The following is a 25,039-nucleotide window of genomic DNA, read 5'->3' as shown; positions in this document are numbered from 1 at the left end:
TCCAGTTGAAGACCATTCTTGCTGGAAAATGTAGACCTCAAATAGAAATTATGCAACCTCGCCTTCTTTTCATCTGGTAATTTTGCATAGATGTTCCCAAGAAGTATTTGAATGCTGAGGAAATCGTTTAGTCTTGAGAAATATAATCTTTTTTTTTCTTTTTCTCTCCCCCTCTCCGTCTCTCCCTCCCTGTCTCCCTCCTTTCTCACTCTCTTTCTTTCTTTCCTTTTGAGGCAGGGTCTCACTCTGTCACACAGGCTGGAGTGCAGTGGTGCGATCTCAGCTTACTGCAGCCTTGGCCTCTTGGGCTCAAAGCGATCCTTCCACCTCAGCCTCTCTAGTAGCTGCTACTACAGGCACACATCACCAAGCCCAGCTAATTTTTGTGTTATTTATAGAGACAGAGTTTTGCCATATTACCCAGGCTGGTCTCGAACTCCTAGACTCCAGCAATACACCTGCCTCAGCCTCCCAAGGTGCTGGGATTACAGGTGTGAGCCACCGTGCCTGACCAACTTCATTTCTTTCTAAGCACTAGCTTTTTAAAACTCTATTCTTAGAAGATAATAATAGCAATGATAGTCCTTGGTGTTATTAGTTGTATCCTCCTTTATTTCACCTTCTATTTATTTTAAATTGGAGCTAGAATTTCTTCTTTCTTAGAATTTTAGAGTCCATGAAATACTGTAAGTAATGTGTGTGTGTGTGTATGTGTGTGTGTGTGTGTGTGTGTGTGTGTGTGTGAGTGAGTGAGGGTCTTTAAAAATGCTCGCTTTTTGTTAAACTCGGTGCTAGGTATTTTACGTGCATTTTCTTAGTTAATTCTCCCAACAAACCTACGTGGTGTATGCTATTACTTTCCTCATTTTTCCAAGTGAAAACAAGCTTAGAGAGGTTAAGTGATTTTCCTAGTCAGTTTGTGCTCTTTTTGCTGTTCTTGCTTTACAAAAGAAAACTCTGAGATTTAAAGAGGTTAAATAACTTGCTCTATGTCACACGACTAGTAAGTCTCACACCTAGGATTCAAACCTATACGTTTCCTTGAGTCCGTAGTCTGAGCTTTTACCCTCTGCGCTATAGCTCCTTCCTTTCCTTTGAAGGTCTTGATATCTGCTTTCTTAACATCTTCAACACATGCCAGCCTCTGCCCTATATTTTCTTTCTTATTACAAATTCCAAGATGGCATGGTAACCATTCAGTTCTTCCTTGTAAGATAGAAGTTGGTTCAAAAATAGCAGTTTCTTTGCTGTATCTGCTATCATTTCAGAGATGATATTGTCAGTAAGGTAAGTAAAACAGTTTTTAACTACTTTACTTTGAGCTGCAAAGTCTTCTAGTAAATGTGAGAGTTTCCCATGAACACATAGCTTACCTCTGTGCCAGTTTTGTCATAGAAGCAGTCCATTATATTTAGTACATGAATGTCCCCAAGACTGTGCAGGAAGTCAGATCCACACATATTGAATAGTAGACTTAGGTATTATAATGGAGGACTGTTTCCAGAAGAATAAAGAATCCTTAATTATACTACAACTTTTAGAAAAGACAAAAGTTGGTGGGACATAGTGGTTGACATCTGTAATCCAAGCACTTTGGGAGGCTGGGATGAGAGGATTGGCTAAGCCCGGGAGTTCGAGACCAGACTGATTAACATAGTAAGCCCCTATCTCTACAAAAAAAAGCGACTGGGCATGGAGGTGCATTCCTGTAGTCTCAGCTACTTGGGAGGCTGAGGTGGGAGGATTGCTTGAGCCTGGGAGGTTGAAGCTGCAGTGATTGCACCACTGCACTCCAACCTGGATAACAGAGTGAAAGAAAAGATAAAAGTTGATGATGTTCTACTTTTTAATTCATTTTCTTTAATATTAATTTGTTCCTTTATAACCAAGCTTCAATTTGGCACCTTGACCCCAATGACCTCAACTGATGGTAAAGGCTCTGCTATTTTTGTTTGTTTTCAGACAGGCTTTCACTCTGTCACCTATGCTGGAGTGCAGTGGTGTGATCACAGCTCACTGCAGCCTTGACCTCCTGGGTTCAAGTGATCCTCCTACCTCACCTTCCAGAGTAACTGGGACTACAGGAATGTGCCACCACCCCAGGCTAATTTTTTATTTTTTGTAGAAACAGGGTCTCACTATGTTGCCCAGGCTGGGATGGGCTACTTTTGACATACCTAATGACCTCAATCTTGGTTTTAATTGTAATAAGTTTAGGAAAATATATTCTTTATTAGTAGCATAATATGTTCACACTCATATTTTAGAAAATAACTACAGAAATATAATAGATACTCATAATTGCATAAACACTGTATTGAGGTCAAAAGTGGCTACATTGTTAAAACTAAGCTGTTTTGGCCAAGGAACAGCCAATTTCACCCAACAATAGCTTGAAACATTTTTCAAAAGTTGATGGATGGCTTAATACTTAGGTGGTGAGTTCACAGGTGCAGTAAACCACCATGGCACAAGTTTACCTATGTAACAAACCTACACGGCCTGCACATGATCCCGGAACTTAAAATTAAATTAAAAATTTAAAAAAGTTCATGGTGGAATGTCCAAATTCAAGTGTTAAAGTAAATTTAGGAGTATAAACATGTCATTATTAAAACTCAGGCCTCCAGTATATTTTAGAAAGGCATTGATTATCTGTAATTTTTATTTGATTAAATAGGCTGTAGCATTCTTCTATAATGATTAACTCTGTTTCTCTCTCACTTTGTCTTAACCCAAATGGTCTTCACTATGCTCCTGGTGACAAGTTTAAGAATTCCCATTAAGATTGTATCTTATGTATCACTGGGCTTTCCCCCTTCCTTTTATATTTAATCCATTCCTTTCCAGAAGAAATTCTCTTTAGTTGTCATATTCTTCACAGGAATTATACCAAATATTAATAATAACTCATTTATTATTGTTAGCATCAACGGTAGAGTTACCATATAATTTCTTACCTACATCAGAGTGAAAGGAAACACTATTAATTGTTACTTTCTTATATTAGAATATCAAATTCACCCTTGTTATCTGTCTTAATTAGGGTCTTTATTTGCAACAAAAATCCACTAAAATTAACTTAAGTAAATGAGGAATTTATTGGAAGGGAATGGGGATGGCTTATTAAACCCTAGGATAAGAAATGAAGCTGAGACTTTTGAGGATCTGAACCCAGCACATGGAAAGCCAAGAGCTTGACGTGTTGCTCTCTGCTTTTGAGGGGCCATAGGTTACTAACTTAGTGATTAAGTCCATGCCTTCTTTAGGAGCCATAAGTAATGAATCATTCTCAGAATGAATAGATCAAGCATGCCATGAGGTGTCTTTCCATTACCAGTATATAAATATTTACTGCTGTCACAGTTCATTTTTCACGTTTTCATAAACACCCATAATTTGCCAGGTAAGCATGCTGCCACGTACATAATAGATGATGAGTAAACATTTGTTGAATGAGTAAGTATTATAACTCACTTTTAGAGTGCTGTCATATTCCTTCTTGGATATGAAGATGTGACAGTGACATCTGTCCCTCCATTGACTGATTATGCACATCGGTATTGCCCTGGGCAGGATTGATGTGACTGATCTGACACCTTATCTTTGTGTTCCCTGCAGACTTTAATTTTCCACCTAACACATGAAAATCTTAGAAGATCAAATAACTCTAGTCCAGGATAATTATCTTCAAAAACCATTTGATTTGTTTTCTTTGAAAGTCAGGCTTACTGACTTGAAAAAAAATTAAAAAAAAATATTTGAGCAGTTTGAATTAATTAAAAGTCTGAATTAAGAAAATCTGCCACAATAGGCTTCATTTAAAATTTTTTTGTAGAAATTACAAAAGTGCTAGGAATTTAATGCTTTGAGTGACATCCTTGTGGTAAGATTAGGTCAATAAAAAGCTGGAGAAAACAGCCAGAAGTTTCTTGGCACAATTGTTCTATACCAGACCCTCCCTGGCTTCTGTCTAGGGTTTTTCCCTCCCCTTATTATTCCTGATCAGAATTGGTCCCTGGGACCCTGGTCTTTGGATCCACTTTTCTCCCAGCATCTTAGCAAGTCCTTTCTGATTCCCACCCAAACTCTTCTGGTCCCATTAACAACAATTCCAATTGGCTTTCTGGCATCTATCTTTAAATATCTCTTGACATCCCTTTGTGAAAACATTAATTGTTGCCTCTACTACATGATTTAGCTCCACCTCACACTACAAACTAAGACTGATTACCAATTATGCACTGCTGGTAAAGATTTGGTTCCCACTTGTGAGGATACATTGTTTTTGTTTGTTTGTTTGTTTTTGTTGTTGAGACAGAGTCTCACTCTGTTGCCCAGGCTGAAGTGCGGCTGCACAATCTCGACTTACTGCAACCTCTGCCTCCCAGGTTCAAGCGATTCTCCTGCCTCAGCCTCCCAAGTAGCTGGGACTACAGGCACATGCCATAACACCTGGCTAATTTTTGTATTTTTAGTAGAGATGAGGTTTTGCCATGTTGGCCAGGCTGGTCTTGAACTCCCGATCTCAGGTGATCTGCCCGCCTCTGCCTCCCAAAGTGCTGAGATTACATGCGTGAGCCACCGCACCCAGCCTCATTGTTCATCGTTAATATATTTCCAAGCATGGATCTTTGTATCTGCCCTAATGAAGAGATACAACTCGTTTATTATTGTTAGCATCAATGGTAGAGTTACCATATAATTTCTTACCTACATCAGAAAAAATGTAAGAGTGAAAGGGAACACTATTAATAATTGCTCTGGAATAACAGGTGCACATCAGGATTGCCCTGGGCAAACTGGGACTATTGTTACCCTAATCATTACTGATTATCTGGCTTCTCTGGGAAAATATTTTATTTCTGTATTGAGATTCATTTATTTTTATTCATGTTTAAATCTCTTGAGTTTACTGATTTCTGGAAATAAGCAATTCAGTAAGTAGATTAGAGATCAGTCTTACTGAAATGCTCTTTAAAAGCAAACAAACACCATCCAAGGACCTTAGACTTTCAAAATTAAGGAACATTTGACATTTTAGAAATACTTGACATGGACACTTTTCTTTTAAAAGTAAGGAATTGATTACCTTGTCAGAAGGAGTTACCTACTTTTATCTTTATTCACAAATAATTACTAGTTTATGTACGTTAGGATGGCATTAAGACTTTAGGGTTTTTTTTCCGAAGCCCCTGTGACGTAGTCCAGTATGGACCATAATTTAAAGTTCTGTAATAGAAACATGCATCCAAAATTGACTAAGTAGTTTTGCCTCTTTTATGTATAAATTTCTAAATTTTTAAGTTTTGGATAATTCCTTATACATTATACACATATATATTTATAGAATATCTGAGTTGATAATTACCTCACAAACCATCTAATTCAGTGGTTTTCCCCCTTGGCTGCATATCTGAATATTTGGGGAGCTTTAAAAAAAAATACTCTCTTTCCTATCGCCAGAAATTCTAATTTAAGTGGTCTGGGATGGAACCCAGGTATAGACATTTAAACAAAAAATGCCTCAGGTGATTCTCATGAGCAGTCAGGGCTGAGGCTGCTCTGATTTAATTCAACCCTGGTGTTTCACATCTGAGAAAATTGAGGCCCCTCTTACTTAGCTGTCACTGTGGGTTAACAATCTAAATATCCCTGTGAATCTCTAGATGTTTTTAAAAGGGCTCTGCAAATGTGACATCACCTTCTTTATTTAGAACTGATCATAATTTTTATGGCTTCCAACAGATGTCTTGGTTTCTTGAATTATCCTTTCACGTCATGGGGCTTCTAAGGCATTTGCTGCCAAAGGAGCCGGAAGGTATGCCTCTTTTTCTGTTCTCCAGGTAGTAGAGCATATTTTAGCTTTTTATTTCTTGCCAGTATTCTTGCTTCAGTTTCTTCATTTATCTTTTGTCCATTAAAGTTTGTCTTTCAACACTTTAGATTATGTGGATTACATGCCTGAAGATGTCAAACTTCAAAAATATTTTTGTTTTGCCTTTATATTTGAGTGATAGTTTAGCTCAGGGGTCAGCAGATTACGGCCCAAGGGCCAAGTCCAGTAAGCTGCCTATTTTTATAAAGTTTTATTAGAACACAACCATGCCCATTGATTTATATGTTGTCCACAGCTGCTTTTAGGCACAACAGCAGAATTGAGTAGCTGTGACGGAGATTGTACAAGCCACAAAGCTGAAAATATTTACCATCCGGTCCTTTACTTTAAAAATTTTCTGACTGGTTAGCTAGTTAAACTCTCTGGACTGCAAGACATTTGTAGGCATTGTGCCTCTATCTTCTAAAGGTAAATAAAGCTGTAGAGATATCAGAGGTCAACATGATTCCCACCTACACTTCCATTACCTACATTAATGACTTGGTCTTTTTGCATGATTAAAGGGTTTTTTCCTTTATCTCTGAAATCTCATAACTTTTAGGCTATGTCTTAGTGTCACTTATTGTTAATCAGTTTTTCTTATCACACTGCACATTTGATTCTTTTTTGTTATTTTTGAATGTTGTTGAACACCTATAATCCAAGGATGCCAGTTATCCACATTTTCATTTAACTTTGATGGGCTTGTTTAGTTCTATCTTTTTTCATATATATCCCTATCGCTTACTTTTTTAGCCCCGTATTCTGTATATCTTATAGTATTTTCAGTAATGCCTATTCATCTTTTCCCTGGCTCTCGTAACTCTGCTTTAAGATTGTTAAAAATTCTTAAAATATATGACAATATGCTTGATCACAATTTTGTCTGCCTGGTGACAACATTTTTTTTTTTAAACAGATGTTGCTTCTTCATCTGCCATTTGTTTTTTCTGTTTCCTTCCTCCTTTTTTTCTTGCAATATCTTTACATAGTTTGTATACTGGTTTCTTTTTAATTACTGCTTATCTTTCAATGAGATACGTTCTTTCTGACTATTTGCAGGAGATAGGACAGGGTTATGTTCTGAGCTATAAAGAATTTTCTATGGTTCATGATTGTGGCATAAACTACTAATTGCATCCTTCAACACTCATTTCTCCTTTCTTCTAATACAGTAGAAACCAGGTTCTATTCATTGTCACTGTTCTCAGTTATAGCCCTAAAATTCTCAACTTTCCTTGCAGGGGACTATAGCAATGTGACTAATCTTTGTCCAAGAATATATAAAGCAAAAGTGTTGAGTTGGTTTTTGGGTAAGCACCTTAAATGTGAGAGGAGAATAGAACCTTCTTCCTCATCTCTGCAGCCTAGAATATGGATTTAATGACCAGAGTTCCAGAAGCCATCTAAAACCATGAGGGGTGCTTGAAGATGGAAGCCATGTACAGAGGGTAGCAGAGCAGAAAGTTAGGAGCCTGGCTTCCTGATGACACCATGAAGCCACTATACAAGTCTTATTCCTGGAAATTTTTAAACAAAAAATAGCTTTTTTGAGATATAACTTATATATACAGTTCACCCCTTGAAAGTGTACAATCCAATGGTTTTTAGTTTGTTCACAGAGTTGTGCAACCATCACCACAATCAGTTTTAGAACATTTGAAATTCTTTTAAGTGAGAAAAAAATAATCATGTTAAAGTTTTTTGGATTTTTTTTTGTTGTTACGTAGTTGAACTTCATCTTAACTGATATGGTAATAAAGCTTTTTATAACAGAGTTGTGTGAGTGTGAGTGGGTGTGCAAGAGAATCGCTTTGCCTTTATTTTTTCACTGCTTACCAAAACTGCCAGCTTGGAGTCCAGGATCTTCCTCTATCCTGCCTCATCTCACCAATAACTTGCTTCCTGTTGAAATGTCATGTCTGTGTGGTTCTGCTTTCAGTCCCAGCTTCCCTACTTCTCTAAGGTGCCAAACAAGCACCAAAGAAGTTTCCCCTCTAAGCCTGCATGTTCCAACACCATTGTTTAGGCAAGGAATTGGTGGTTGCTGTCCCACTTCTTAGGAGAGCACATGCTCTGCAGGGTCCTGGCTTTGTCTTCCCCATGGGCCAATTTAATGGGCTCTTCCCACTGGGCTCTTCTCAGTAGACTCTACATTAGTCAACCCCTTCCTCACAGAGCATAGTTCAGATGAACAGTCATTTCCTAGTTTTCTCAAGGATGGAACTTGCATTCTGTTTTCCTTCTTCTGCTTGTTGCAGTGTGACTTTGGAGAAGAGAAAGGAGACAGATGTTTTTATTCCACCATTTTAAAACCAGAAGTCTCCTTGCTTAATTTTAAAATAACTTATTTATTTATTTATTTAGCAAAGGATACATGATCACCAATCAGTGGTAACTACTATTAACATTTTGGAGAATATTTTTCCAAATTTTCTCTCCCTCAATCTGTCTCTCTATCTATATTAACCTATTTAATTTCTGGAAAACATGATATGGAATTATTAAATAGTATACAACATTATTTTTAATTGGCCTTTGGCATTTCAGTGTATGAATATAGCATAAGTTATTAACCAATCCCCTAGTTTGGGCCACAGTCCACAGGGTTGAAGAGCATTACCTCAGCTCTAGTAGTGAGGTTGAAATAATTACTGAGCTCTAGGGCTGTCATATGAACATAGGCATAAAAGGCCACAGACTTTCAAGGACTGGGATGCCTGCTCTGCTGGGAGTTCGCAACATCGTAAGACCCAATGGCCCTCTCTACTTCCCATTGAAGTCTTTTTAAAAAAATACTTTTAAAATTTTAAACCAATTTTAGACTTGTGAAATAGTAAAAGTAGTACAGAATTCCTTATATTCTTTACCCCATGTTCCTTAAAATTAACATCTTACATAAGCATAATAAAATGATCAGGAACAGGATATTAACATTAGTACAATACTGGCAAGTAAACAGCAGACCTTATTTGAATTTCATCAATGTTTCCATTAATGCCTGTTTTCTGTACTAGTATGCTAACAGTGATCCCAGATTGCATTTATTTGTTATTTCTCCTTAGTTTCTTTCAGTCTATAACAGTTCCTCAGTCTTGCCTTTTTTTTTCTGTGATGTTCACACTTTTAATAAGTACCAGTCAGTTAATTTGTAGAATGTCATTCAATTTGGAATGTTTTCTCATGATTAGATTGAGGCTGTGTGTTTTTGGAAAGAGCACTACAAAAATACTCTTGTATCTTTCTCAAGGTATCATTATCCAGGAGTAATAATCTTGATATGTCTCATTGCTGCTGATGTTTATCTTGATCAGTTGTTTAAGTTGGTGTCTGATCAGTTAAGCAAAATTAATGTTTTTTAACCACACAGTGGCCTATCAAGACACTATCTCCCGTACTTACGTTAGTTCTTTTTCTTACCCATCCATTTCAGTGTGGTTATGTTATTCATTTTTAGTATGATTAGATTCATTTGTTAGTGTTTCTACTCGGTTCTGGGTTCTCCTTTCCTTGCATCCTGGTTGATTTTAAGTTTTTGTTTATTTTGAGGATATGTGAAGGGTTTGTGAAACTGTGGTTCTAAGAGTCAGAGCTATACAAAAATACGTACTTGGAGAAGTGTGACTCCCTCCTCATTCCTAAAACTCTGTTTCCATTCACCTCTTTTCTCCTCTTTTTCCACTTGCTTCCTTAGGTAACCACACTAATTAGCTTCTATTTATCCTTCTTTTAAATCTTTTGCACAAAAGAACAGACACCTTTGTATTTTCTGTCTTCTTATGCCCTAGAAATACTCTTTTGGGCCTTGCTTTTTTCACTTAACAGTATGTCCTGGAAATCATGCCATGCCTGTTCACAGAGACCTTCTTCATTCTTTTTTACCACTGCATAGGATTTCATGGTGTGGATGTATCATAGTTTATTCAACCACTTTACTATGTATGGGCATTTGGATTGCTTCCAGTATTGTATAGCTACAAACAAAGCTGCAATGAATACCCTTGTATATATGTATTAATGTGTTGTTGAAAGTGTATCTTCGGAGTAGATTCCTAGAAGTGGGATTGCTGGGTTGAAAGGTTAAAATATATGTAGTTTTGTTAGACATTGCCAAATTTATTTCCGGAAGGGTTGTACCATTTACATAATTGGTACATAAAACCCATAAAAATAACTTTTTCCTCATAGCATTACCAACAGAATGTGTTGTCAAGTTTTTAAACTTTAGCCAGTCTGGTGAGAAATGATACTTAGTGTGTTTTAATTTGTATTTCTCTAATTATGAATGAATTTCAGCATTTCCCATATATATGAAGGCCATTTTTAATGTCCAGTTTTTGTGAATTGCCCATTCATGTCTTTTCCCATTTAAAATTTTTTCAATGTAGTTTAATTTTTTATTTTATTTATTATTATTTTTTGAGGCAGAGTTTCTCTATTGCCCATGCTGGAATGTACTGGTGTGATCATGGCTCATGGTAGCCTCCAACTCCTGGGCTCAAGTGATCCTTTTGCCTCAGCTTCCCCAGTGGCTGGAACTACAGGGACATACCACCGTGTTCTGTTATTATTATTGCTATTTTGGTAGTAATGGGGTTCTCATTATTTTTCCCAGGCTGGTCTTGAATTCCTGAGCTCAAGTGATCCTCCTTCCTTGGCCTCCCAAAGAGCTGGGATTACAGGTATGACCCACCACACCTGTCCTCCTATTTTTTTTAAATGAGTTTTCAGTCTTTTGTATCTCGGTTATTAAGAGTTTTTCATATGTTAAAACTATTAGCTCTTTGTCTGTGGTATATGTTGTAAATCTCTCAGTTTTGTCAGTTGCTTTTTTACTTTCTTTGTGGTGCTTTTGTTATGTAAAGTATTTTTTATTTTCAAGTAGTAAAATTTATTAATTTTGTTTTTTATTGCCTCTGATTTTTTAACTTTTTATTGCCTTGGGATTTTGAGTCATCCTTAGAAAACTTATCACTACACTGAGATTAAAAATGAGTTTTCCCATAGTTTCTTCTAGTACTTTTACAGTTTTATTTTTAAATATTTAGATCCCTAATTTATTTGAAGTTTATTAATACGGATGATGTGAGAGATGGATCTAATTTTGTCTTCCTCCAAATGGCTACCCAGGACCATTTGTTTGAGAGTGTCCATCTTTACCCCAGTGATCTGAGCTTATAAATAAGAACATGGTATTTTGTTTTCTGTTCCTGCATTAATTCTCTTGGAATAATGGCCTCCAGCTGCATCCATGTTGCTGCAAAGGACGTGATTTCATTCCTTTTATGACTGTATAGTATTCTATGGTATATATGTACTGTATTTTCTTTATGTAATTCAGTCTGGATGGGACACCTAGGTTGATTCCATGTCTTTGCTATTGTGAATAGTGCTGCGATGAACACACAAGTGCATGTATCTTTTTGGTAGAACAACTTATTTTCTTTTGGACATATACCTAGTAATGGCATTGCTGAGTTGATTGGTGGCTCTGTTTTAGGTTTTCTGAAAAATCTCAGCTGGGCACAGTGGCTAACGCCTGTAATCCCAGCGCTTTGGGAGACTGAGGTAGGGGGATCACTTGAGGTCAGGAGTTCTAGACCAGACCAGCATGGCCAACATGGCAAAACCCCATCTCTACAAAAATACAAAAATTAGCTGAGTGTGGTGGCACACGCCTGTAATCCCAGCTACTCAGGAGGCTGAGGCAGGAAAATCGCTTGAACCCGGGAGGCGGAAGTTGCAGTGAGCCAAGACCATGCTACTGCACTCCACCCTGGGCAAAAGAGTGAGATTCCATATTAAAAAAAAAAAAAATTCTCAAAACTGCTTTCCACAGAGGCTGAACTAATTTACATACTCATCAATAGTGTATAAGCATTCCCTTTTCTCCACAGTCCTGCCAGCATTTGCTGTTTTTTGACTTGTTAATGATAGCCATTTTGACTGCTATGACATGATATCTCATTGTGGTTTTGATTTGCATATCTTTGATGATTACTATGTGGAGCATTTTCCCATATATGTTTTGGCCACTTATATGTCTTCTTTTTAGAAGTGTCCATGTCTTTTGCCCCCTTTTTATTGAGGTTTTGTTTTTTGTTTTTTTTTTCTTATTGAGTTTTTTAGGTTCCTTATAGACTCTGGATATTAGACATTTGTTGGATGCGTAGTTTGTGAATATTTTCTCCCATTCTGTAGGTTATCTGTTTACGCCATTGATAGTTTGTTTTGCTGTGCAGAAGCTCTTTAGTTTAATTAGGTCCCACTTTTCAATTTTTGTTTTTGTTGCAATTGCTTTTGAGGACTTAGTCATAAATTCTTTCCCAACGCTGATGTCCAGAATGGTGTTTTCTAGGTTTTCTTCTACGATTTTTAGAGTTTGAGGTCTTACATTTAAATCTTTAATTCATTTTAATTTTTGTAAATGGTGAAAGGTAGTGGTCTGGTTTCATTCTTCTGCATATGGCTAGCTAGCTGTACCAGGACCATTTATTGAAGAGGAAGTCCTTTCTGCGTTGCTTACTTTTGTTGATTTTATTGAAGATCAGATGGTGTAGGTGTGCAGCTTTATTTCTGGGTTCTCTATTCTGTTTCATTGTTCTGTGTGTCTGTTTTTGTCCTACTACAATGCTGCTTTGGTTACTGTAGCCTTATAGTCAGGTAATGTACATTTGAAGTCAGGTAATGTAATGCCTCTGACTTTGTTCTTTTTTGCTTAGGGTTGATTTGGCTATTTGGGCTCTTTTCTGGTTCCACGCGAATTTTAGAATAGTTTTTTTTCTAATTCTGTGAAAAATGACACTGGTAGTTCGATAGGAATAAGTGCTGAATCTGCAGATGGCTTTGAGCTGTGTGGCCATTTTAACAGTATTAATTCTTCCAATCCATGAGGTTGGAATGTTTTTCCATTTGTTTGTGTAATCTATGATTTCTTTCAGCAGTGAGAAAACTGACATCTTTATACTGTTGACTTACCTAAACCAAGAACAGTTTATTTATTTTTTAGTTTTTAGTTTTTCTGGAGTAATTTACAATTTTTTTGTGTGGAGGCTTTTGGTTGATCTAGAAGTAGGAAAAAACTGTCCTGGGCCCTAAGTGGTCAGGAAAGAAAAAATACACTAGAAAATGTATCAAGGATCTGGTAAATCTACTTACAGTGTCTCAGAGTTCTTCACAACCACTCTGTAAAGTAGGTATTGTTAGCTACATTTTATAAATGGTTATAATGAGTCTTAAGTATTAAATAAATAGAAAGTGGTCAATAGTGAAGGGAGGATATAAATTTATGTGCCTATATGTCTCCATTCCATATATTATTTGCAAGAGCATGCCAGGTAATGGAACATCTAGGGAAGGAAGCATTGATAATAAAGTTTAAAATCTTCAGAATGAGGCTAGAATGGTGGTTAGCCTAGATCCAGTATTAGAACCCAGTGCTTGAGCCTAGTATTTAGTTCTGCACACTTCACTTTTAGTGGGACATGGCTAGGCTTGGATAGCAAAAAGATTTCACCCCCTTGTTAACACTAATCGAGCACATTAGCAAACTGTGTAGGGATCAATATGCAGTGTTTTCCAAGAGTATGAAGATAGGGAAATGGGGTGTGCCAGCTATCTGTTAGTCAACCTTGGGCTATACAACGAGTCCAAAGGGAAGTGACAAAGATGGGGTGGGAACTTATAAGCATGCCATGGAATGGAAGGTTTGAAATCCAGGCTTGGTATGGAGGAAGTTTTGCTAGTTTTTTTGCTTTTTTTTTTTTACATTTGAAAAAAAAAGTCATGTCAACTTTTTGTGTGTGATTCTTGTGGTTAGAACAATGATGTTGTGTAGAGTGCCAACTCAGGTTCCATAGAAGGAAGAACTTTTTTAATAATCAAGAATTGCCTAAATATGGGGGGAAATGGCCTGGCGGCGATCATGCACTTGCTGATTTTTCATTGTTACATAGATTTTGAGAGTTCAGGCTTTGGGATTATAAGATCATGGGTACTTGTGTTGAATATATTACAGAAGTCACATCACTCCATTATATATACTCCTAACCCTCTAGAGCATGGTGTAGGACTTATTTTACATTTATTTGTATGATCCTTTGCTTAAGATACATCTTTCCCAGCACATGAGTACTCCAAGGATGGCAGTGACTGGTTTTTTTTTTTTATACTTTAAGTTCTGGGGTACATATGCACAACGTGCAGGTTTGTTAAATATGTATACATGTGCCATGTTGGTGTGCTGTACCCATCAACTCGTCAGCACCCATCAACTCGTCATTTACATCAGTTATAACTCCCAGTGCCATCCCTCCCCCCTCCCCCGTCCCCATAATGGCAGTGACTGTTTTGTTCATAGTACCTGGCACAGAATAAATGCTCAATAAAGGTTTGCTGAATGAATGAATGAATGAATGAATGTAGGTTTGTCACTCTGAGCTGTTCCCTCCTGGGAGCTATTACCAATCTTGTACTTGAGTCACTTGCTTTGAAGTGCCAAAATATGTTAACCAATAGGGACCCCAAGAGACACAGAAGTCACAGAATGGTGACACTCATGCTTTATGTCCCTGATTCCAGTTTCACTCATGGATCAAGGGAGGGATGAGGCAGGGGAGGAAGGATGTTCAGAAGGAGGGGTGGTAATCTCTTGATATTGTTCTTTCACACTTTGCACTCCCCTTTTAGAAACCTCATTATACTTCCTATTAGTTGTTGAATATTGTCTTTTCTACTAGATCCTCCTTGTTCAATTTCTAGTTTTTCTGTTGTGCAGTGTGCTCCATGAGGGTAGGGACCATGTTTTCCTTAATTATTTCTGTAACCTGAGCACCTAGAACAGTGCCTGGTGTATAGTAAGTACTCAATAAATTTTTGTGAGATGAATAAATAAATAAATGAAATGTGGTCTAGAATCTGTATGTGCCCAATAAAGTAGTGTATGAGATATTAGGACATGCAATACACAGTCTCTGTTTTCAAGTTGCTTGTAGCCTAGGTAGATACTTACAAATATGCAGACAAAACTCTAATACACAAAGAAAAAGGCACTGAAGCAGAAATTGAGTTTAAATCTTTGCCCCCAGTGATTTGGCTGTGAACAGGATTTCAGTGACCAGTAACAATTACCCTGCTCTTTATGGTGAGTTGTCATAAAGTATATGTGCCCCTGCCTTTTCTTGTAACTTCTAGTAGCAAAAGAACACAAGGCTGCAACTTAAAAGTCCAGCATGTAGTCTCTTCAGTTTCCCTCAAATGTGACAGGTTAGTGGGGAGCAATAATTCAAAAGGATCTTTCTGGAAGTAATGTTGCAAAATTCTTAGAAAAATCTAAATTGCAAAGTGAATATACAAGGGAGTAGTTGTGCAAGCATCTTCAGCCCAAGATGCTTCAAAAATACTGAATCATCACCAAGGCCAGAAAAATAGACCTTATCTTATATAACCACACATTGAACTATACATGAACTCAAAATATGTAAAGGGAAATTAAAATTTTTTTGCATGTTACACAAAACAAGTCTCTGAGAGGCCAGAGAATGGTATCTTAGCTAAAGGAGTATTTGATGTTAGTTGAACTGTAAATTTTTAGGAATTTAATATTGATTACAGTTATATGCAAAGAGGACATGAGGAATGTGATGGGCTGCCATCAGCCAGGAGAGACTGTTATACTTGGAACCATAAGAAACATGTGTGAGTGGTCAGGGTGCTGAAAGAATAGGGCTGAAATGGGCTGTCAAGAATGCATGAATGAGGCCGGGCGCGGTGGCTCAAGCCTGTAATCCCAGCACTTTGGGAGGCCGAGACGGGCGGATCACGAGGTTAGGAGATCGAGACCATCCTGGCGAACACGGTGAAACCCCGTCTCTACTAAAAAAAATACAAAAAACTAGCCGGGCGTGGTGGCGGCGCCTGTAGTCCCAGCTACTCGGGAGGCTGAGTCAGGAGAATGGCGGGAACCCAGGGGGCGGAGCTTGCAGTGAGCCGAGATCCGGCCACTGCACTCCAGCCCGGGCGACAGAGCCAGACTCCGTCTCAAAAAAAAAAAAAAAAAAAAAAAAAGAATGCATGAATGTCACGAGGTCAGGAGATCGAGACCATCCTGGCTAACACGGTGAAACCCCGTCTCTACTAAAAAAAAAAAATACAAAAAACTAGCCGGGCGCAGTGGCGGGCGCCTGTAATCCCAGCTACTCGGGAGGCTGAGGCAGGAGAATGGCGTGAACCCGGGAGGCGGAGCTTGCAGTGAGCTGAGATCCAGCCACTGCACTCCCGCCTGGGCGGCAGAGCGAGACTCCGTCTCAAAAAAAAAAAAAAAAAAAAGAATGCATGAATGATTAATACGTAAGTACAGTGATGTGGATTGGAATATATTGCTAATTTGATTGAGTGGGAAAAGTGGGAGGGGAGACTTGGTGCCTCTAAATGTGTGTGGGATTGTTTTAATATCATGCATTAATAGCTACTAGCCAGATCCCTTAAGAGGTTGTCACCAAGACTCATCAGTTTTTCTTACCATATATTTCTTGTATTCACTCTTCATTTCCTCTGCCTTTTCTCCAGTTTGGACCATACATTTCATGTCTTGGCTGTTTCAGTAGTTTTCCAATTAACATGACTAGTATTCCCCAAATTGGGTTGACAACAACTAAAACCACCAGGTCAGTATTTCTAAAACAGCACTTTTCTATCTTAATCCTTCATTGTTCTTCTCCCAAACCCCCCAATATTACCCAGAATATTCAAACTGTGTCCTATAATCATACATAGTATGCTCCAGAAAGAGAGATTATGTTTGTTTTTATTCAACGAATATCTTTCTGGCACTTAGCACAACGTGGAGGCAGAGGAAGTGTTCAATGAATATTTGTCGAATGAGTGAACGAGGTGGATCATTGGTTGCTGGGAAATGGAATTAGAGAAAGACAAGAAATTGGATTCTGGGGCTCCCACTTCCTCTCAAATCAGCAGCTCCGTTATTATCTACTTATTATTTAGGTGTTTTGAGTAAGTTTTGTCTGGAAAAGAGTTCTGTTGCTCTAAGTATATGAAAGCCAATTAACTAAAAATATTTTAACTCTTACACCTGACATACAAAATCCTAAATTAATCTTTCAAAGGAACCTGCTAGTACTCCCCAAAATACAGAGAATATAATGTGGTTTTGTTGTTGTTGTTGTTGTTGCTGTTTTTTTGACCAGCAATCCTCTCCAAAACCCCATGGGTCTATGGGGCTGCCATATTTGTTAGTATATAATCCCATTCCTGAGAAACAGGTTTTGACCCAGGTCTGGCCAGTTGTAATGTCTTGACATCCAGGCCTGAATTTGTTTGTGGGTACCTACCTGACCCCAGCTGGGTTATTTGTTATCCTTTCCTGGGATTTTAAACAGTTTTTATCAGAAACCAAGCAATAACAATCTGATCATTTCTGTGGCTAACATTTTTCCCCCGGTGGCTAACATTAAGAGAAACTCTTCATGATCAGATTTCCCAGTGTTTGGGGAAGCAATCTAGAGTGGAAGAGTCAGAAGCAAAGATCCAGAAAGAAGGAGATATGAGAGAGAGAGAGAGCATCCTGCTGGTATTTGAGTTCATTTCCAAGGCTGTCAAAAGTTGGGTTCTACTGACACAGTCCCTGTGATAGAATTTGGGGTGTAGGATATTTATTAGGGACCAACACTTATGGAAAGGAGGAGGAGAAAGCAAGATTGGGTAGAGGGAGAAACTGAACTCAATGCAAGTCTGACAACTCCACAGATAATTATTGACCATAATGAGTCCATTGAGCATAAATGGCCCATTGAAATTGTGCTGCATGGGCTGAGATGTCCTGGCCTTTATACTTCCACAGTGATTAGTCACTGAATATGGGCTACCCAGGGAAGGGCAAGTTCTCAGACAAGGCAACTCTCAGCAGCTGAAGCAAAACTTGAAGTAGATGATAGATGAAGGCTGTCTCCTGACCACATGGCCAGCATCTGGGAAAACATATTGTTCTGTGAAAGGGTATCTGAGCAGCACATCTCCATGTCCACCATGTAGGCCCACCTTTACCCTGCCTTCAACATGTTCGATCTTTAACTTCTTCTTTTAATGATGTGAGATACTTCAATATGTTTCCAATACATTTCCTTTGTTGTTGTTGTTGTTGTTTGGCGTTCTTTTTAAATTATGATTATATTTAAGTTCTGGGATACATGTGCAGAAAGTGCAGGTTTGTTACATAGCTATACACGTGCCATGGAGGTTTGCTGCACCCATCAACCCATCATCTACATTAGGTATTTCTCCTAATGTTATCCCTCCCTTAGCCCCCCACCCCCCTCATAGGCCCTGGTGTGTGATGTTCCCCTTTCTGTGCCCATGTGTTCTCATTGTTCAGCTCCCACTTATGAGTGAGAACATGTGGTGTTTGGTTTTCTGTTCTTGTGTTAGTTTGCAAAGAATGATGGTTTCCAGCTTCATCCATGTCCCTGCAAAGGACGCAAACTCATCCTTTTTTATGACTGCATAGTATTCCATGGTGTATATGTGCCACATATTCTTTATCCAGCCTGTCATTGTTGGGCATTTGGGTTGGTTCCAAGTCTTTGCTATTGTGAATGGTGCTGTAATAAACATACCTGTGCATGTGTCTTTATAGTAGAATGATTTATAATCCTTTGGGTATGTACCCAGTAATGAGATTGCTGGGTCAAATGGTATTTCTGGTTCTAGATCATTGAGGAATCGCCACATTGTCTTCCACAATGGTTGAACTAATTTACACTCCCACCAACAAGGTAAAAGCGTTCCTATTTCTCCACATCCTCTCCAGCATCTGTTGTTTCCTAATGTAGATGATGGGTTGATGGGTGCAGCCAACCTCCATGGCACGTGTATAGCTATGTAACAAACCTGCACGTTCTGCACATGTATCCCAGAACTTAAGTATAATAACTTTTTAATGATCACCATTCTAACTGGTGTGAGATGGTATCTTATTTTGGTTTTGATTTGCATTTCTCTAATGACCAGTGATGATGAGCTTTTTTCATATGTTTGTTGGCCGCATAAATGTCTTCTTTTGAGAAGTATCTGTTCATATCCTTCACTGACTTTTTGATGGGGTTGTTTGTTTTGTTTTTCTTGTTAATTTGTTTATGCTCCTTGTAGATTCTGGATATTAGCCCTTTGTCATATGGATAGATTGCAAAAATTTTCTCCCATTCTGTAGGTTGCCTGTTCACTCTGATGATAGCTTCTTTTGTTGTGTAGAAGCTCTTTCATTTAATTAGATCTCATTTGTCAATTTTGGCTTTTGTCGCCATTGCTTTTGGTGTTTTAGTTATGAAGTCTTTGCCTATGCCTGTGTTCTGGATGGTATACATTTCCATTTTAAAAAAAATCAAGGTCAAGTTAGATTTTTGTCACTTGTGATTAACATCCTGATGGATGTCCTTCAGCCAGATTGCCCTCCAGAATACTCTTCTATCCTTTTGGTTTTGAAGTGTGTGTGTGTGTGTGTGTGTGTGTTTTCTCTACTGCTAAGGTCTGAATGTTGGTGCCTTCTCCAAAGTCTTATGTTGGAACTGGAAAACCAATATGATAGTAATAAGAGGTGGAGCCTTGGCCAGGCACAGTGGCTCAAGCCTGTAATCCCAGCATTTTGGGAGGCCAAGGCGGGTGGATCATGAGGTCAGGAGTTTGAGACCAGCCTGACCAACATGGTGAAACCCCATCTCTACTAAAAGTACAAAAATTAGTCGGACATGCCAGTGGGCGCTTGTAATCCCAGCTTCTCGGGAGGCTGAGGCAGGAGAACCGCTTGAAGCCAGAAGACAGGTTGCAGTGAGCCGAGATTGTGCCACTGCATTCCAGCCTGGGCAAAAAGAGCAAGGCTCCATCTCAGAAAAAAAAGAAAAAAAAAAAAGAGGTGGAGCCTTTGGGAAGTGAATAAATCATGCAGGTTCCACCCTCATGGATGAGATTAGCACTTTTATAAAACAGCCTTCAATGGACTCCCTTGTTCCTTCTGCCACATGAGGACACAAGTAGAAGACATAGTTCATGAAGCAGACATTGAATCTGCTGCACCATGATCTTGGACTTCCCAGGCTCCAGAACTGTGAGAAATAAATTTCTATTGTTTATAAGCTGCCCAGTCTAAGGTGTTTTGTTACAGCATCCTGAATGGACTAGGACATCTATACAGTCATTCATGCAACAAATACTTCCAGTGCACCCACCATGGATCAGGCAAGAATCTAAACCTTCCCTTTCCTAAAGCTTCAGACCACTGCCTTTCTTCGCACATGACTCCTTATGAAATCTGCTCTCCTTTGAATGTCAATAGCATTCACATTCCTCATCATCTCTACCATTCGTCCAGCACTACTTTGTCTTCCACTGGATGGCTGGCCTCTGGCAGAACTGTTTTTTGTGACACTGTGCTGTGAAATAATGGGCCTCAAATGAGGGATGGGGTGAGAAAAATTTCATGGGACTTTGTCCCAACCTCTAAGGGTGTTGTTCACTACATTGCAGTGTTCTTTCTACAAGACCCTCAGGAGATATTTCTTTTCTATCTCAATATCAATACCATATGTGCTTCTGAATAACTGCTTGATTTTTATCTCACTACCTTGTGAACTGTGCACCTGGCTAAATTTCTCTTTTCACATTGGCTGCTAGAGAACCCAAGCCAAATTTCACACTCTTAGCAAATGTGTAACATACTATGTCAGATGCCAGTAACTGTTGTCTCCAAGTCATTGAGACTGAAGACATGATTCCTTGTTTAAGTGGGTTGATATGGTTTGGCTGTGTCCCTACCAAAATCTCACCTTGAATTGTAATAATCCTCACGTGTCAAGTGTGGAGCCAGGTGGGGATAACTGAATCATGGGGGCACTTTCCCCCATACTGTTCTCATCGTAGTAAATAAGTCTCAGGAGATCGATGGTTTTATAGAGGGGCATTCCCCTGCACAAGCTCTTTTCCCTACTACCATGTAAGATGTCCCTTTGCTCTCCAACTTTGTCTTCCACCATGATTGTCAGGCCTCCCCAGCCATGTTGGACTGTGAGTCCATTAAACCTCTTTCCTTTATAAGTTACCCAGTTTTGGTTATGTCTTTATTAGCAGCACGAGAACAGACCAATACATGGGGTTTCTTAAAAATGTAACCTGGGCCAGGCATGGTGGCTCACGTCTGTAATCCCAGCACTTTGGGAGGCCAAGGTAGGCGGATCATGAGGTTAGGAGATGGAGACCATCCTGGCCAACACGGTGAACCCCCATCTCTACTAAAAATACAAAAAATTAGCCAGATGTGGAGACATGCACCTGTAGTCCCAGCTACTCAGGAGGCTGAGGCAGGAAAATTGCTTGAACCCAGGAGTTGCAGGTTGCTGTGAGCCAAGATTGTGCCACTGCACTCCAGCCTGGGTGATAGAGTGAGACTTCGTCTAAAAAAAAAAAAAAAATTGACCTGAATGCATTAGGATTGGGCATAGAGTCTTGGTTGCCTCAAACATACTCACCTCCTGTTGTAAACACCCCTTGTCACTTCGTATATGTATGCACACACTGGCCCCCTTGAAGTTATTTGATTTTATTATTCTTCCTCTATAGATTGCATTAAAAAGTTTTTAAAGAATAATATGTTTAATTTAACCCACCATCTTCAAAATGTTATCGTATCAACTTGCAATCAATGCAGAAAAAAGTATTAATGAGATATTTTTCATTTTTTTGTACTAAACCTTTGTAGTCCAATGCGTTTTTTATTGTTGTAAAATATATATAACATAAAATTGACCTGTTAACCATTTTTAAGTATACAGTTTAGTGACATTAAGTACATTTGCATTGTTGTGCAACCATCACCACTATCTACCAGCAAAACTTTTTCATCTTTCTAAGAGAAAACTCCATACCATTAAATAATAATTCGTCATACTCCCTTCTCCCCAGCCCATGGCAACCACCATTCTATTTTCTGTCTTTGTGACTTTGACTACTCTAAATACCTCATATAAGAGGAATTGTATATGATTTGTCCTTTTGCATCTAGCTTATTTTACTCAGCATAATGTCCTCAAGATTCATCAGTGTTGTGGCATGTGTCAGAACCTCTTTCCTTTTAAGGCTGAATAATATTTGATTTACATATATTCCACGTTTTGTTTATCTTTTCATCTATGGTTTCCATTTTTGTATTAGCCAATTTTATGTTGTTGCCCTTGTTTTCTCTGTAAACTGCCTTTAATTATTTTATGAGCAGTGTGCAGCTTAAATACATTCATAGTTTTCATCTTCAATAAGACAATAAGCTCCTTAAAGATAGTGTCCAGCACATGTTTAGCACAAAGGAGATGTTTGACACATGTGTTCATTGGTACAAGTAACACCCGGTTCTCACCTGTAGGTGAGGTGAATGCAGTGGGGAGGGAGGGGGCCCTTGCACCTTGCCTAGGGGTGATGTGGAACACAGAACATTGTGTTCCTGTGTCCAAGCCTTTGGTAATCTTATCTATATGTTCTCCTGCATTTACTCTTCTTCCCCAACATCTTTTTAATGATCATTTTAATAACAGTACTGTCAACATACATTACACTGAAAATGCCGGAAAACGCCCCTTTGGGAGGAGACACACAGGCTGAAAATAGCTCTTCTTGTTTTCCTCTCCTTCCTATTCCAGCCTCAACTGCTGTTCTTGGTGGAGACAACCACTGTGGGATCAGAGTAGATTAAAATATAAGGCTGCTTTAATAGTAAAAATTTCCCAGTATTCAAATTCACTGAAAAATGCCCTTAAGCTTTAAAATATAGAGATACAATTCAGTGATTTTCGGGGAAAACCTTTACACAGCAATCTAAAAAGAGAAGTTTGGAAAGAACCTATAAATCAGAGCCTGGTTGTCCCGGGAGGTAAGGTTATATGGATATGGTGGCTTCTTCTATGGTATAACTAAAGAACATGAAAGTCTTTCTGACCTTATACCCAGCAGGCCAGGAGAATTTTCCCTTGTGTAGTGACACTTGATTGGCATTCATGCCAAAAGGCTCTTGTGAAATGGTTGCCTGAGCAGAGTGAGGTGGGGCTATAGTAGCTCATCAACACAGATGCCCCATGTGCTCCCTGCACAGTCAGTCCCTGACACACAGGCATAAAGCCTCTGCTGGAGCCACTGCAGGGATGGGAGCTCAAGACCCACTCATGCCTCCCCTTACCTGAGTAGCCCACTTTGGTTTGGGACAGCCTTGTTGTTAGAAAAATCTTTGTTTTATTGAGAACAAAACTTTCTCCATAAACATCACCTTTCGCTTATAATTTCCCTTAATCATATCTAATCTTTTTTTTTTTTTTTTTTTTTGAGACAAGGTCTTGCTTCATTGCCCAAGCAAGAGTGCAGTGGTGCAATCATAGCTCACTGCAGCCTCAAACACCTGGGCTCAAGTGATCCTCCCACCTCAGCCTCCTGAGTAGCTGGAAGTACAGCCATGGGCCACCATGCTTCCTGGCTAATTTTAAAACTTTTTGTAGAGATGTGGGGAGTCTCACTATGTTGCCCAGGCTGGTCTTGAACTCCTGGCCCCAAGTGATCCTCTCACCTCAGCCTCCCAAAATGCTGAGATTACAGGTATGAGCCACCGAGCCCAGCCCACATGTCTAATCTTGAGTGTACATGTCAGCTAGTGCTCACCTAGCCAAGAACTGGCACCAAGGGACCTGCACACTGGATTGGGTGCCTTTCATGACACAGGAGTATGTATTAGTTTGTTTTCATACTGCTATAAAGATACTACCCATTGCTGGGCCGTTTATACAGAAAGAGGTTTAATTGACTCACGGTTCCACATGGCTGGGGAGGCCTCAGGAAACATACAATTATGGTGGAAGGGAAAGCAAGCACCTTCTTCTTAAGGTGGCAGGAGAGAAAAGAACAAAGGAGAGACTTTCAAACACTTATAAAACCATCAGATCTCATGAGAACTCACTCACTATCTTGACAACAGCTTGGGGGAAACCACCCCCATGATCCAGTCACCTCCCTCCCTCAACATGTGGGGATTACAATTCAGATTACAATTCAAGATGAGATTTGTGTGGGGACACAGCCAAACTATTTAAGAGTGTTTTATGTTAGTTTCAAGTGAAACTCTTGGTGGGGGTTGGGTGAGGAGTGGAGGAGGGCAGCAGCTCTGGCAGGGACCGTTGGGCAGCCAACAACACCAAGAGGGCTTTGAATGACACCTGAAGACAGGAAGACAGACCATAGAAGAACAAGGTGTGCCAAGACATGGTTCACTTGCATTCATTCCTTCCTTCTCTAGGATCTCTCCCACCCCGGAGACTTGGGCATCAGAATTCACTGAGCTCTGGGCTAGCCCTTAGAAAAACTTGTATCTGGTATTACCCTGTTTTGGTTTGCTTGTTTGTTTGCTTTTGTTTTTGTTTTTGTTTTTACTAGTTCTGTCACCTTGAGAAGATCATTGAAGTTCTCAGAACCTCAGTCTCCTCATCTGTAAAACTGGATTAATAATGCCACACCCAGTCTTCTTCCCACTTCACAGGGTTGTGTTAAGGATCAAATAGGGTAATGCATATGAATTCTAGAAAGGAGAAAGGGCTTTAAAGCACAGATATCAAGTAACATAACCTCTCTGTGTTTCCACCTGTCTATTTTCTTTGCATTCTTTCAAAACTTATTTATAATTGTTTGTATAATGCTAAATTGTTTGCATATTTTAAGGTGCCTCATCTCCTTTTTGAAATATGGTGTGGAATAAACAAAATTATACATAAAATCAACATTTAATGGATTGTTATGATTACTGTTGTCTTGGGGAAACATATTGGGGGAGTTATGTATAGAATTTATTGTCGAGAGATAATATAGAGAGAATGTGTTTTAGAGAAAATATATGATATTACTGGTCTGGGCCTTGGCGCAAAGCATTTTAAAGGTGCTACTTTCTCTACTAAATGGGAAACTCCTTTACCTTGAAATGTGTATTTCAAACCCAGTTCCATAAAAAGGAGAACTCACCAGGAGTTGCTGCAGAGTTCATGTTTACAGGATGCACGTTCTTTCTTATTCAGCACTAGGAAAGCCATTTGCTTTACCACTGAGGTGAGGCCTGTGAATGAGTTAGGGTACAGCCCA

The 25,039-nt window shown here is 39.0% G+C and overlaps 1 long non-coding RNA gene across 7 annotated transcripts in view; it reads left to right on the top strand.

The window, feature by feature from the left end:
* LOC123568769 (uncharacterized) overlaps window positions 1-25,039 on the top strand; it is a 171,216-nt gene that overhangs the window by 71,228 nt on the left and 74,949 nt on the right. For 6 of the 7 annotated variants that reach the window (XR_012423363.1, XR_012423362.1, XR_012423361.1 and 3 more), the window contains one exon: window positions 10,494-10,560. This is a non-coding gene — a long non-coding RNA (uncharacterized lncRNA). Of the gene's footprint in view, window positions 1-10,493; window positions 15,648-25,039 lie in introns of those variants that run through there. The other variant, XR_012423360.1, reaches the window with a different exon arrangement.

Source organism: Macaca fascicularis, chromosome 14 (assembly GCF_037993035.2).
Source record: "Macaca fascicularis isolate 582-1 chromosome 14, T2T-MFA8v1.1".
Classification (NCBI taxonomy): Eukaryota; Metazoa; Chordata; class Mammalia; order Primates; family Cercopithecidae; genus Macaca; species Macaca fascicularis.
The sequence above is the reverse complement of the archived record's forward strand: the minus strand, read 5'-3'. Positions and strand labels throughout refer to the sequence as shown.